The sequence below is a fragment of the Emydura macquarii genome, unplaced genomic scaffold, assembly GCF_026122565.2.
Source record: "Emydura macquarii macquarii isolate MOO-44397 ecotype Brisbane River unplaced genomic scaffold, CSIRO-AGI_Emac_v2 contig_1253, whole genome shotgun sequence".
Taxonomy (NCBI): Eukaryota; Metazoa; Chordata; order Testudines; family Chelidae; genus Emydura; species Emydura macquarii.
In genome coordinates, this window is record NW_027131390.1 from 74,049,949 (window position 1) to 74,062,503 (window position 12,555).

The 12,555-nt window shown below is 39.8% G+C and overlaps 1 pseudogene; it reads left to right on the top strand.

Annotated features, from left to right (window-relative positions):
* Positions 1-785, top strand: part of LOC137152986 (dynein beta chain, ciliary-like) — a 201,167-nt pseudogene extending 200,382 nt beyond the window's left edge.
* The last annotated feature ends 11,770 nt before the right edge of the window (positions 786-12,555 follow it).

The following is a 12,555-nucleotide window of genomic DNA, read 5'->3' on the forward strand; positions in this document are numbered from 1 at the left end:
CCGAATAAGTGAAATCTCTCTGATCTTTCAGAACATTCTTGATCATGTAGCTGATAATGGGAATTCAAGACTATTCTGTTTTTCACTTTGCTACTATCATGCCTGTGTGACTGAGTGGCAGAAATTTGGACCTCAGAGCTGGAACAGAAAGTACCTATTTAACAATGGGGACCTCACAATTTCTGTCCATGTTCTCTACAACAACCTGAAAGCTAATTCTCAAGTATTTTTGCATTTCCTTAAACTCATTTAGGTAAGCATGTGCCATCCATGAATACATTGATAAATGTGCCGTACCTAATCCTGTTGTTTCCTACATGTGCAACACTGGGTTTTTATTTTTAATACAAATTTTAAAGATGATTAACACATTCTATGAAGGATGACTTTGTGCGACTCTCTTGTGTGACAAGTAGACTGGTGGAAATTTTCTGCCCCATCAACTGTTGTTCTGAACCTGACTGGCAAAAAGAATGAATCTTTCTTCACTGAGGGTAGCAATCCTGATACACCAGCTAGCCTCTGCTGTTTGGCTGCATAATTATTTCATTTCCTTTCAAATCAAACCCTGCACTTTAAAAATACTTTTCTTGTTCTAGGTACCCTGGGAAGATCTCCATTACTTGTTTGGCAAAATTATGTCTGGTGGTCATATTACAGATGACTGGGATAGAAGACTTTGTTGCACATACTTGGAAGAGTATGTACAACCCAATCAGGTAAATAAAAGCTTCAGCAACCACGAAAGTGTTTCCAGAGTTAGAGCTCCCCCTGCTGGAAGTTGATACATTTTTATATGTAATCAACATTTTTGAGGAATATAATTTTTCTTAAACTTGAGTTATTTGTGGTAAATGCACTGCCAGATCATGACGTGTTATTTCACCTTCTAATTCACCTGGCACTTCCATCCATTTTTACATTGTCAGTGAAAATTATATCATTTTATAACACTATTTACCTTGAATCGTTTCATTTTGCAATACAACAGAATTCTCTCCCCTATATTTAAAAAAAAAACACCTTACATTATTTTATAGTAAGGGTCCAAAAGGCTAACGCTTACAATAGTGATTCTGAAATGTTTTGGATTGCTGATTACTATTTTTTGAAGGATTCTGCCTAGATGCTTGTAAATTAGTTACTATCAGTGAATAAATCTCCATAGGGTAGAATAGGATAAATACCCTTAAAAGACTGTGGGTGTGGCTGCTTAGCCCCAAACCATTTATGTTAATAAAAACTGGATTCAAGCAGTCTTTTTCTTCAAGCAGGCTTGTGGGACTTCTGATACTTCCTGAATCCAATTAAGACAGAACTACCCTGCAAAGAGTTCATTCTCCAGATAGTTTCAACTTCCTGCTTTCAGTCTTGGCTGGGACTCAGGAATTAAAGGAACACCTGAATATATAAGATAATTTGTGAAGGAAGTTATCTGAATGGTTAGGAACGGCACAAAAGATTCCGTTCATCTTTTTTATAAAAATGATTGCATCATTAATTGCCAAAGTCAAACTTGTTTACCCTACCCTACATATAATCCAGTTTGTGTAGTCAATTCTATGTTATGTGGCCTGTAATCATCCTGCTTTGGGTTCTTCCCTTTCAAATACTCAGCTGTCAAAGTAAAAATGGATTACTAGTAAATATCAGCTTTTAATAACTTTGTACTTTTTAAACATCAAAAACTGTATGGTTAAGTTCATTAGATATAGGTAACTTGATTGTACAACACCTCTAGATATGCTGAAATTTTAGAGACATTATTCACACACTAGAATAATGTGATATCAAAATGCATTGTTAAAATATTTCAGGTCAGTAGGTATATAACCTTCTCTCTTATATTCATGAGCAACTGACATAGGAATCTGGGAACTGCCAGACTGGATCAGAGTCATAGTCCATCTAACCCACTGTCCAGTATCCTATAGTGGCCAGAACCAGATGCTTCAGAGGAAGGTACAACAAATCTCAAATTAGACTCTCTCATTGTGGGATAACCTGTCTCCCATTAAGGTCTCACCCTAATCCATACTGATTAGATATGGTTTAAGCTCTGAAGCATGAGGTTTTATCTGAGTGAAGTTAGTGGGACTGGAGAAAAGGCAGAACATCCGTAGTGGAGACTCCCCAATGGTTATCCAGCCTTGCATCCATCCAACCACGGGCACAAAGCTCTATGGCTCCATGGAAAGTGGATTTTGGAGTTAAGCAACATTTTTTTCTCTACCTAGACAGCCTCAGGTATGTTTTCTCCTACCCATGTAAGGATCCTGGGTTCAATTTAAGGATTTAGCTATTTTAATTTTTCCTCATAAATCTATCTGTCCAATCCCCTGATTGTTTTTGTTTATGGTGTCTGATCTCCCTTCAGACAGCCAACATTTCTGCTAATACGATAGCAAGTGTGGTTGCACCAAAGCTGCATAGAGAGGGTTACAATATTTACGGAACTCCCTCAAGTTCTAAAATCACGTTAGGAGTCAACGGCAGAAAAAGCCCGTTTCCTTCATGCTATACAAGGGAGTTCATTTGTGCACAATTATTATAATTATTATTGTTCAGATGGACCCAGATTCTGCACTAAAGTTAATGGAAGTTGTGGGATACAGAATCAGGATCATTATGACAGTAGTCGATAATAGCTAATGGTTGTAAAATCCAGTGGTTCCCAACCCTTCTTTTTGGGAAGATGGATGAACACTAACCTCCTGCTGTGATTCCCCCACCCCACCCCATGAAACAGTACATTTGCCACGATACCTAGTCCTTTTATGTCTATTTTTTCTCTCTCTCCTTTGGCAAGCCGCCTGTACCAAGTGGGCATACAATGCTACCAGATCAGAATGGTAGTGTTTTACACACACACTGCACATATGTAGATGGCTACGCAAAGTGGGAGGCAATGGAGAATCAGGCCCCAGATGTATATACAGCTGCAGGATGATGCAGCAGCCCATGGCCTCTAGCTTCTCTTCCTTTCCCTTGTCCCATGTGCCATTCTGCTCAGCTGTGAGAACACACTCCCAGAGCCTGCTGTGCACATTCCCTACCCACCCTGAGCAGTAGGTAACCTGCTACTGAGTGTGGGAGAATGAACAGGGGGAACAAAAGAACAAAAGCAGACAAGGATTAAAAGAAAGGCAAGTGAAGGATGCAGTGAACAGAAACAAGAATTTTAAAAAGAGAGCAGAATATAGAGGGGCTGCAGGGAGGAAAGCTGTAACTCCTTTCAAGGAGCTACCCATATTTGCAGTTGGGGTTGCTGTGAATCTGGGGTCATTCCACTTTCTCTGGCCCTACTAGTGTGGTGCATTTGCCCTCAAAGAAACAGTGGGAAACACTGTTCTAAACAGATCTGATGAGACGTTGTAAAAACTTGAGCCATGGCAGGAGGCATAGCTGGAATAATTGTTCATTTCTTCAGTAGAGTGTCATTTCTGAAGATGAACTTTTTTTTTTTTTTTTTTGCAGTTTCTCTAGAGGAAGCCTTGCATCATGGCACTGCACATTGCTAACATGTCCCTCATTATAAGGGAGGCTCCTGATTTTATATTCAAATGTATTGCCATCCCACACAAACCTGTGGTTATTTTACTTTCATTATTGAAGATTACTTGCATCACAAATGCTGAATCATAAAACTGAAGTTAGAGAAAATGATATTTATCTTTCAGAAATGAGCCCCACATTATTTTAAAGATTCTGCACTACTGCTATTATTGTTATCACCATCATCACCATCATTATGTATCTTGGCAGGTTGAAAGGTATCACAAAACTGTAAGATTGCAGTAGTAATTTAGCATCCCACAGTAATACTTCAAAAGCATCAAATAGCATTTTGAATTTTAGTCAGTACAAATGTAAATAAATAAATGTACTCCCACGTGTCTGTTGTTTTAAATGTCTAGTGATCCTAAAATATTTGTGTAGCAATTTTGAAACATAGCAGAATTATAGCTTATGAATAGATTAGATTGAATTAAACAATTTTGTCATTCTGTTATGAAGGACAAAAACCTGGCTCTCAGCAAATCATTTGAAAAGAAATTATGATGATGATACCACAGCTCCATTTTATTTTATGGAGTGTATTGATTGTCAAATAGACAATACATGTATTTTGGTAATAATTTGAAGAATAAACCCTGCCTCTTTATTTTGCAATCCTTATACTATTACTCACTTTCATTTCACTAAAGAATGGCATTTTTTTTCAGAGATACTACTATAAATTTCTTTATTTAATAAATTGGTAAAAGGAATAATAATGTTACACCTGAGAGCAGCACTTTGTAATTTGGAAGAAATAGCATTTTTCTTTTAAAATATTTCTATCCCTTTAGCTTTAAATTAAAATTATCTGTGTGTTATTTGCTAACAGGAGAATAACCTGATTTTCTGCAAATTCATGTCGTTTTTGTCTTTTGAACATCAGTATGTGTGTGTGATATAAAGAAAGTAATTTAAAAATGGAACAAATTGGGTTAATTTTTCATGGACATAAGCTGTTACAGAAGTCGTGTCATTCTCAGCAATGACTCTGTAACAGAATCATTTGATTTATAACTAGGCAGGTTCCTTTTTCTGTTTAGCAAGGATTGTTGCTTGTGGTTTGGTGTTTTTGACAGTTTGACAGGAAGCTAGGTCTTGCTCCTGGATCTGTGGTCCTGGATTATCAAAGTTACCATAAGTACACTGATGAAATGTTCTCTCCTGAAAGCCCCATCCACTGTGTATTGCCTCCCCCCCCCCCAATGCAGAGATTGAATTCCTGATGGTGACTTCAGACAAACTGTTCCATACACTGTTGAAACTGCTATCCAAGGATTTGATTACTGAGGAAGGAGCCTCTCAGACTGTGGAAGAAAAGGTTAGTAAAAACAGATTTCAAATTCTTCACAAAATGGTATAACACTTGTTTGTTTTTTCTGCCGGCTCTTTGGTTTCACCAGTAAAAGCTATTTTGTATGGCTTTATAAAAAGCTTTGATTTGAAATTTGTAATGTGGGGAAATGATCTACAGTCTAAGTGATACATAAAAGAAATCTGAATACATTAAACACTGTTTTGAATCATACGGCAATCCTTTTTGAGTCTTATTATACTTTATTAGGACTCAGCTATTTAGAATCCTTTGTCAAGCTGCAGTATTCCATTTTTCCATGAATTGTACCCCAGAACTTGCCATCCTGTAGGAAAAACCCATGAAGTGTTCTTGCATGGTTTCCTCCAAACTGATCCAGAGAAGGGAAAGTAGTGTTTGTTTCCCTTTCCTCTCCACTCCCAAAGAAAAAGCCCTCAAATACTGTGGAGGATTCAGAGGAGGCCAGGCATATCTGTGTAGACGTACCTTCATACAAGCTCTGGGAGTGCCTGATTCTCTCAAATATTCCAGCTCTTCCTGTCAGTAGCCTCCCCTGATACTCCTGCCCTCTTTTAAGGGAGTTACCTCAGCAGGGGGGAGCTGGAAGAACTCCTGAGCAGATTTCTGGTCAGGTTTGTTTTCTTCTGTCCTACATTTCAATTCCTAGACTCACCAAGAATTTTTTGAATCCAGAGACACAGTGGGAGATGGTGCTACAGATGCAGCTGCAATTCTCCACCCCACACGCAAACACAACTGTGTAAACAGGGCAGATCACACAAGGGGTACAATCTAGTACGACAATATGGAGTGGTTAGGAAAATGGTGACCTGAGGAAGTGTTCTCTGAAGCTCGAATGTTTGTCTCTTCCACCAACAGAATCTGGTCCAATAACAGATTTTGCCTCACCTACCATGTCTTTCTCATATCCTGGGACCAACATGGTTTCAACAATATTGCAAGAAGCAAAGTAGTAGTCAATTGTCAGATATTCAAGCTGTGGCTTTCTTCTTTCCATTCATATGATCTTGCCAATCAATGTCAGCATACGCATTAAGAGGTCTTATATTCCAAAGGGTTTGGTGGGGAGTTTCCCCAGGTAGTTAACATTAAGATGTTGGCCCCAGTCCTGCTAAGAATTACCCATGTACTTAGCATTATGCACTGAAATTAATCCCACCAGAATCAGTGGAACTCCTCAGGCTATGTCTACACTATCACTTTTGTTGGTCAAGGTTGTGAAAAAACACACCCCAACTGACCTAAATTTCACTGTACAATTTTGTGTGGGCACATAAGGAAACTGTTTGGAAATTTGACTCTTAGGATATGCAGGTTATACATATGTATTTCTCCTAAAAAATGTAATTTGAATTAATTTAAGAAATGCAGAGAAATTGGAAACTACATTGTTTTTCTGACCATTTCCCTTTTTTTTTTTTTTTTTTTTTGGGGGGGGGGGGAGGGAGGAGGAGGGTTTTAATAAATGGCTCACTCCAGTTCCAAGAGCCAAGATATTCTTTACAGTTCATGATTTAGCTACCTTATGTGTTTTTATTGGGGTGGGGGGGAAGCTCTCTATCATTTATCATGTCATCTTATCACAGTCTCTTTGTGAGACGCAAATAGCACACTAATGTTTTCTTTTGTTAGGGTGAGTTGGCAATCTCCTCAGAGATAGAGCAACTACAGACAGCTCTTAAAAAAAAAAATCTTCCTGACACTTGGATGAGACTGGCTTATCCATCAACATACAGTCTAGCTCTGTGGTAAGTTGCATGCCAACAGTCAATCAGAATGGATGGTGCTTCTTATCCATCAGAGAAACAGAATATGAACGATAGGATTTTTTTTCTGGCAAATATCCTGCCTCTGCGTGTATTTCAGAATAGCTTTTTGTAGCCTGATATTAACAGTATTGTGAAAAGCAAAAAGATTTCACATTTACCTTGCTCCAGTTGGAGACATTGGAAGCTTTCTGTAATGTTCTAGTTCTCACTTTTCTTTCTTTCTTTTTTCAAATCAAGCTGTGAGTGCTTTTCAAAGTGGCTGGGCAGAGAGCTGTAACATATAGTAGCTATCACTCGAAAGACTAAGGTCTTTGGACTCAGGTCTTTTGTTAGGGTCATGATTCATAATGTTAACCGATAACAAATACCTGGCCGGGTATGTGTAGGGGAAAGGGGTCAGATTCCAGTGGTAACCGTTGTACAGCACTTTGTATTAAAAGCAAAGACACCTGAAGGAAATGTTTCGGAGCAGGCTGACAGTGCTGCTGCTGTGATGGGTAGCATTAATGGGCCTCATTTCCAGAAATCTCTCTCTTAGTCTAGCATCCGTCTGTGGTGGGTGTCTTATTGCACAAAAGTCGAGAGAAGAAGAAAAAAGTTCAGTGATGATCAGTTGTTGTTTGTTTATAAAAACATCTGGTTAAAACACCCCTACGCACTGTCTGAAGGGGAGAATGAAGCTTCCACTGCCACCAGCTAGTAGAAACATTAGAAACCACCCAAGGAGTTTTGGGTGCTGTCATCCTGCACTGATAACAGCCTAAGGGGGTCTGGTCTCCACCAGTTTGCACTCTGCCCGCTCTGGAGAGCCACCCAACGGATAGCAGGCCTCTGCTAGCCCACTACTGGAACTGCTAGGCATAGCACGAGAGAGATGCCAAAAAGCAAAACAAGTCCAAACCAGATGAGATCTTTTGAGGCCACTTCAGGCCCCTGGAAGAAGAAAAGAGAAGGGAAATCATGAAGTACCAGAGGTGGATTTTGGAATAGATAATGGATAATATTGTCATGGAATTAAAAGGGGTTTTAGCTTCCCTTGACGGAAAACTGAAGCACCATATAGATACTGTGGAGCCTCTGATAGATAACTGTCCTGAAGGCAGTAAGCGTTGTCATGGGGAAATAAAGCAGTAATGGAAAATTACAAGCTGTTCTCAAGAAGGACAACACAGCTGCTCCTTTTTTAAAAAAATGTGTGGGAAAGTCAAGCTAGACCCAATATTCATGTTGGGAGAGGAGGGTGCACTGATTGTTTAAAAGATAGCTGACCGAAGTATTAGGATTCAACATGAAGAATTATCCTTTAGGTGCAAAGTGCAGTGAAATCACTGAAAAGCAGAATGCAGTGCAAGGGGAACTTTGAGCCACACACCTGGCCTTCATGACAACTTTCTCTGCCAGAGCATGGCAGTGGGGGGCTGAGGATGGCCCGTAGGATATGCTTGGGTGTGTCTAGTGGGATGGTAAAATGCGCTGATCCGTTGGTCACAGAGCCCACATGTGTGAAGGAGACCAATAGCCCATTGTCAGAGTCTGTAAATAAAACCTGACTGTTGCATGTGAAAATCCCTTTTTGTAATAATTTTTTTTATTGGTATCAATGGAAGATGTCCTCTCTCTGGCACTCTCAGGCATACACATTGCAAAGGAAGATGATGCCTCGCTCATTCTGACTTTAAAATCTGTCTCTCCTGTATTCCTGCCTGACATGTCACCAGCTGAGACACCAGATAAAAACCTTTGCTTTTTTTAAAACAGATGCTGTTTCAAAGTGGGGTGAAGTAGAGTAAGGAGGTGAAGGGGAAAATCTGAATAAATGCGCAATCTGAGTTCATGGGCACAGCACATGTGTTCATAGCAACAGCAAAGATGAGTGATTAAATTAAGGCGATAAATGTCAGACCACCTAATAAATGTATCATCTATATGATCTCTCAGGATCTTTTTATACCTATCTGAAACTAATGCAAATTCTGTCAAATGCTTTCTTACAAGAGCTAGTCTTGCAGCCCATGGCTACTACTTCATTCTGCCATATAAAAGGCCTGGATTCATTCTCTTGCCCCTGCACCAGCAGTCACTTACCTGTGACACAGACGGCATGTCTGCCCCTTGCATGAAAGGTGTGTCTTGCATTTCCTAACAGTGATCTATTATGAAGCACCATTGAATGACTCCCAAAAGAAGAGACCTCTGACAGATGGATGGTTGAGACTTAGATGATGTTAAGTGGGGTAAAAGGAAGAAATGTCCTGATGTTTTGATTCTCAGGCTATAGCGATTCAGAGAAATCTATGAGATCCATCTGAAAAAAAGCTGATCTCACATGTCTTCCCCCACTGCTTCCGCTTCCAACAAATGCAGCAAAATTTCACAAAGGATGCTGCAAAATACAGAAAACTGCACCTTGAAAAATGTCTCAGCGTTATACAAGATAAGCCGATACAGCCATAGGAAACTATCCCATGAATGCTCAGAATTTCTGCACTGTCTCCCTCACAGAGTGAAAAACAACATGCTTAAAGGGAAAAGGCCTTTTAAATATTTTTTATAGTGAATAATAGAATCAGCAGCTGATTTGAAAGCATCAGCAGGTATTATCCTTCTGAGAAGGAATCTCAAAAGGGAGGAATGGGAATCCAAGTAAAAAAGCACGGAATACTACAAGAACGGGAGGATGGGGGTGGAGGTGGTCTAATAGTGATAACCGTGGAGCAGTCCAAGATGAAATGTACATTGCATTCAGGAAGATGCCTGTCAGTCAAGTGGAAGGGTGACATTACAACAACCTCAGTTACACAGAACACCTGAGGCAGATATTTTTTTTCCTGTGAAGCCAGCCAAAAAGGGATTGAATGGGTTGCAAGGAAAATCTCATTGTAACAAGAAAATGAAACCTGGGCAAACCAGCAACACGCTGTGCATGCTCCCACCCATAGCCTTCATAGCAAATGCACAGGGAATGGGACATTTTACTCCTAAAATAAATATATATATATAAGTGGAGTGGGCTGATAATGAAGTGCTACTTGCTGGAAGCCTCTAGGACAAAATGCATGGTGATCTGTTGGAGTATGTTGGTCAGACAGCAGGTTGTGGAAAAATTGTGTAACATGCATTGATTTGGAATTCAGTGAAAGTGCCCCATGGAGTGGAACCGAGAGCTGGAAAGGCACCTAAAAGAATTTCAGATCAAAGAAGGGGTTTCTGCAGGCTTTAGTACACACTACACCGAAGTGAGGCTGAAAGTGTGGCTCTATGATACAGCTAGAAACAGACACAAAAAATTAACTTTTTTTTAGATGTCCCTACAAATACACAGTTTTCTGCTCCCGCAGCTGTCTTCTCAGACACAGTTAATTAACAAATACAACTGCAGATCTATACTGAAATCAAAAAGATACTTTGATACGAGAACTTAATGTGAGGACAGCGCTGTTAAATTGAGACGGATTTGTTGTTCAGCTGCATTCAAAACAAGAAAAAACAAACCCATAAATGTGTGCCAGGGCAAAAGTACCACTGTCTTGGCAAGAAAAAGACATATTTTGAAGCTTCTGAGTTGGCATTAAACTAATGAGGAAGATAATGAACTATGGGGCTCTGAGAAAAAAATGCTCACTTTTGTGTTACAGCATCTGATGCTGTCTGGAATATCAGTGACAATTTATAATATTATTGATATCAATATTGCACAATTGCAATAATTCATACAAGATATGCCATGTGAGGTATCACTGGAAAAATTATGATTTACTAAATATGATAAGCTCATCTATATGTGTGTATCGTCGTTGTAGTGTAAGCTATGAATATGTGTAATATTTTTGTATCTAAAACTTATGCTAAGTTATTGGGTGACACCCCCCAACACATTAGCCTCAGCACTGACCAGCCTGATTGAGGGCCAATCAAGGCCTGTCAACTGTACAATGAGCCCAGAAAGAGATGCCCAGGGCTATGCCTATGAGTCATCAAGACTTGTAGGAACACAGGCCTATTGGGGCGGGGGCGGGGGGAGGGGAAGGACGGGGACTGCAAGTGCTTTACTTTTCCCTGCCCATGTACTGAGAGTTTGTGTTTGAAACAAGCCACATCATCCCACATGGCAGACCAGAGACTATAAAATGCAGCTGGCACCATCTCCATTTTATCTTCATTCCTGCTTCCAACCTCTGGATCAATTCATCTACAACTGAAGCTGTGAAACAAAGGACTCAGACCCATGCAAGTACTGGATGTACACCAGAGGAACTGTACAAGCCTGCAAACTCCAATACTGCTAATAATTTGATATATATGGACTTTGAAGTCAGTTGTATGTATTTGATTGCTTTGATCATTTAACATCTCTCATCTTGTTTGTTTCTTTATTTTTATAATAAACCTAGTTTTAGTTACTAAAGGATTGGCTGGCAGCATGGTATTTTGGGTAAGAGCCAAACTCTCATGTGTCTGGTAATGTGGCTGACCCTTTGGGGATCAGGAGAACTTTTTGTAACGGGAATAGTGTTTTGAATAACATCTCTTTATGGGACCTAGTTGCTGATTAGGAGCCAGAGACTGAAATGCAATAAAAGGAGCTGTGTAACTTCTTGTTTTAGCTCCTTGAAAACCAGCATGGGGAATCAGGAGCACTGTTTGTGACTAGTTGGCAAATATAACTTCAGTGTTAGCCACCAGTTCTGGGAGAATCTGCTCTCCTTTAACAGCCTGCCCTAACCTTGGCATTGTCAGGTGGGCGTCCCTAAGCACAGACGGGTCACACCTCATACCAGAACAAAATGTTTTGCTAGTGAAATAACTATGGGTTATAACTTAAGAAATAATAACAGAACGCAGAACTGGCTCATCTTGAATGAAATCCTCCAACTTTAAGTGCAATCATAAGAAATATATAATCAATAATAAACCAATTACACCATCAGTTGCCTGGATTCACAATGCATAGGAGGATGAAGAACAAATCCAGGCTTTTCCCAAAAAACTGCCTTCCCACTATATGCAGAGCAGGTATGTTACAGGCACTGATAACACATATAAAATGGGTTACAAGAGCCAATTATTAAAATAATAATAAATTAAATATATTGTAAAGCTCCTATAAATCACAACAATGAGAAATAACAATGGGGTTCATAGTGAAATGCATCTGGAAACCTCATATCCACAAATTTAAAACCTTAAAGCTGAACTGTGCCGCCATACGCTGAAAAGCAGGGCAAGCCTGAAGGGCAAACTACGGCCTCTGAGCGCACATGTACAGTGTTGAAATCCATTGTGTGCTTTTCAAATGTCTGTCGCTAGAAATGGGAAAAGCCTATTTAGATAATCAAACCCAACTCCATATCACTGCAGTATGGTGGGGTGGGGGAGGGTGGTGGTGGTGAATATTCGTATTGTAGTAGCACTTAAAGGTCTCAATCAGGCCAGGCCCCATTGTGGTCAGTGCTGTACAAACATACAGAAAATGGCAGCCCCCTGAGATTTTACAAGCTAAAAGACAAGGCATAAGAGAGAAACCAGTAGGTCAGCGTGAAGACGGGGAAAGAGCTTAATAAAAAATAGGATGCGTGCAATTCTTAGTCTGGAGCAGTAATCACAACTCATTACCTGCCTAGCCATTAACAATTTGCACTTTACTGTATTCATTAAAGAGGGAGTGAGTTATGAGGATGGACTCATGAGCCCTTGTGAAGGATAAGGTAGTGAGTGTCTTTATGAATCTTGACTGGAACTTTTCCTACTCATGAAGGGTGAGAGAAAGTGCTTGTTAGAGAAGCAGAGACTTAGGCGATCTCGGCTGCCATCACTGGTGGAATCTTGGATTCCCAGGTTTAGTATTTTTAAATCTTTCATGTGATGTGTTTTCCAATTATTCCCTTTGGAGAC